We start from the raw sequence: 3,680 nt of genomic DNA on the forward strand, positions 1-3,680 counted from the left end.
AGCCCAGGAGTTGGAGGTTGCTGTGAGCTGTGATGCCATAGCACTCTACCCAGGGGGATAGCTTGAGGCTCCGTCTAAAAAAAAAAAAGAAAGAAAGAAATCATTCCTATATAGGGAAAACTCCATTTCCTAAACATATAAAAAGGCTGAAGGCTTGAGTCCATTTGAGCCCCACCCTAATTTCATGTCTACAGAGTGTGAGATAATCACATCAGCACTCTCAGATCTCTAGGTTAAGGACTTCATACCTAGAGTGAGAAAGGACCTTTGAAAAGAGAGAGAGAGAAGTTGTGAGGAGAACTCACAGTTAGAGCCCACCTAAAACAAGGTCTTTATTTCTGGCTGCAGATCACCACCAAAAAAAAAAAAAAAAAAATGCTTTTGGTCCTGGGCTATTTCTGCAGATTTCGAACAATTTTTTTTTTTTTTTTTTGTCCAGGGCTGGGTTTGAACCCACCGCCTCTGGCATATGGGGCGGGCGCCCTACCCTTTTGAGCCACAGGCGCCACCCTGGAACAAACTTTTTATCTGTAATATTGCTCTCCTACTCCACCCACCCCTTGGACATAACAACTCAAATAGAAAAAAAATTGACTTAAAGCACATTCAATAGAAGCCCCTCTCGGCTTTGATACTGAGTGTATCTAGAGGTAGAAAAGTTCATGGGGTCAAGCATTCTACTGCTGGCTTTATGGAGGGGTGGAGGAGGGGGGTGGGTGGCAATTTAGGGAAGAAAGGGAATGAGAACAAAGGACAGCAGACACAGCAAAGTCAAACTGGATGAAATAGGCTGTTCTGCTTCTCTAAAAGTACAATCTGGGTTTCTGGGGGCAAATGGGTTAAAGGACTTTCTTCTGCTTTTTCTTCCCTCATGCACTCTTAAGCTTCCCTGGTCAGTCCTGGGACTCATTTGGGTCCTAATTGGGTTGGTTCAAATAAATGCGGGGCTGACCTAGGAGGACAAGGCCTCTTGTTCACTTCTGAAAGAGCCAGTGGTCACGTATTACGTTCCTAACCCTTATAAAGCAGGTCCCTGGTCACATGAACGGATCAAAGTAAATCTATTTCCATTCTCAGAAAAGCAGTACAAACCACATATTCTCTTGATGGTGCCGCTGTCATTTCTATGTAGTCAACAAACATCATTTATTGAACATGTACCCTGAACACTACTGGGGGATAATGAGATCAATAAACAAAACTCAAGGAGATCAAGATACCTAGCAAAGAAGTAGGCACTCAAAGGGCAGAACTACCAAAAGCTTAAAAACTGAGTTTGTACCTCCCTATTTTTTTTTTTTTTTTTTTTATGCTTGCCGTTCCTACCTCACCTGGTGGTGAGTGCAGTAGAAGGCTCTGTTTCATGCGGTGATCGTTTGGCATCTGGAAATTAGTACTTTTTTTTTTTTTTTTTTGAGACAGAGCCTCAAGCTGTCCCCCTGGGCAGAGTGCCGTGGCATTACAGCTCACAGCAACCTCCAACTCCTGGGCTCAAGCGAGTCTCCTGCCTCCACCTCCCAAGTAGCTGGGACCACAGGCGCACGCCACAACGCCCGGCTATTTTTTGGTTGCAGCCGTCATTGTTGTTTGGTGGGTCCGGGCTGGGGATTTGAACCCACCACCTTAGGTGTATGTGGCTGGCGCCTTAGCCGGGTGAGCTATAGGCGCCGAGCCAAATTAGTACTTTTTAAGACAAAAACATCACTTTTTTCTTCTGCTGCCCCTCTTTAACCATGTTAACTTAGTCTGTCACCAGGCATAAGCCCATTTTCTCAAAACTAATGGAGAATTATTGAGTCTGAAAGTTGTATCTAATGAGTTGCTATGGGGAAAGAATCCAAACTCTTCAGATTATCTCGCTCCATAATCACTATAATTACCGTTTTCTAAACATTTAGTACCTTTCAGATACTACCTTCCTCTCTTTTGCATGCACTATCATAATTAATCCTTTTATAAGGCAGCTATTATCATCCCTATTTTATAGGCACAGAAACTGAGGCTTCGTGTGTCTAAGTAACTCAGCCAACACAAATCTATTAAGAGGTAAAATCCAGGCTCAAATCCAGGCGCCTGTAGCTCAAGCGGCTAGGGCACCAGCCACATACACCAGAGCTGGCAGGTTTCAATCCAACCCCCACCAGCCAAACAACAATAACAACTACAACCAAAAAAAAAAGCCAGGCATTGTGGCGGGTGCCTGTAGTCCCGGCTACTTGGGAGGCCGAGTCAAGAGAATCACTTAAGCCCAAGAGTTTGAGGTTGCTATGAGGTATGACGCCACGGCACTCTACCCAGGGTGACAGCTTGACACTCTGTCTCAAAAAAAAAAGAGGTAAAATCCAGGCTCGAACCTCGGTTTGTCTGACCTAAAGCCCTGCCTTTAACCACATTAGAATGCTTTAACAAGGAATTTGCAAGGCACCTTACCAATCCGAAAGGTCACCAGTCAGAAACACACCAAAACCTGTTTGAGATGAATGCTGCGTCTGTCATTTGAAAGCACTGCAATGTTAGACACCCTTAAAAGAAAAGGATGTTGACTGAAGAAACCAAGTTATGTGTGTGTGGTTACAGGCAACATTTCTTTTCCGTATTTGCGGTACAAAACATAACCAGAAGAACAAACTTCTTCCCTTCCTCTACCAAAAGCCCTGGAAGCATGAGTTTTTAGTCTTCAAACAGAAAAATCTCAAGAGTTTCAAAGACCCAGGCTGGGTAAAGGCTAGATACCAGGTGGATTTCAGCTGCTAAAAATTCAATGGTTTAGCTGGACAGTGTGGTGGGTGCCTGTAGTCCTAGCTACTTTGGAGGCTGAGACAAGAGAATCACTTGAGCCCAAGAGTTGGAGGTTGCTGTGAGCACTCTACCAAGGGTGACAAAATGAGACTCTGTCTCAAAAAATGAAGAAAATAAATAAATAATATAAAAATTAGAACACGTGCCTGTAATCCTGGCACTCTGAGAGGCCAAGGCGGGTAGATTGCCTGAGTTTATGAGTTCAAGACCGGCCTGAGCAAGAGCAAGACCCCCGTCAGGAGGGACTCTGGAGGCAAGAGAATCGCCTAAGCCCAGGAGTTGGTGGTTACTGTGAGCTGTGTGACACCACTGCACTCTACCAAAGGCGATAAAGTAAGACTGTCTCTACAACAACAACAACAAAGGCATACTTAAAAGGCAAAAGCAGATAAAATTTGTTTAAGGAATTTTTAAATTCTTGAGGAACCCTAGGCTTGGAAGGGGCATGCCAAGACCTCCACCTTCCAGTTGCCCTTAGGGCAGAGTTTGCCCACTTAGCTTCAAATCGGGTGGGCATCTCTAAAGGTCACCCTTTGAGCTTTATTCTGCAGATAAACAGACTTGGGCCCCCTGGGAGACCCAAAGACTTGCCTAAGGTCTGTCACTGGCCGTATCAGACAGGTCTCCAGATTTTGTTTCTACCGCCCTCCAGAACCCTTCCTTTGGAATTACAGAAACACAACACTCTGATTTAAAAATGTGAAATCACAGAGTTCTGTTCACTTCCCCAATCCCACTAGGAGAGCCAAGAGGGTGGCTCTTCCAGGCTTTGCGAACCCAGGACTGTCTCCAGGCCCGAGAGGCCCCTCGCACCTCGCACTGGCACAAGCCAGCCCAGGCTCCTCCGACTCCCGCGCTCTGTCCCACCCTTCAAACTTAAC

This window comes from Otolemur garnettii, unplaced genomic scaffold (assembly GCF_000181295.1).
Source record: "Otolemur garnettii isolate 467f Iridium unplaced genomic scaffold, OtoGar3 scaffold00016, whole genome shotgun sequence".
In the NCBI taxonomy this organism is placed as follows: Eukaryota; Metazoa; Chordata; class Mammalia; order Primates; family Galagidae; genus Otolemur; species Otolemur garnettii.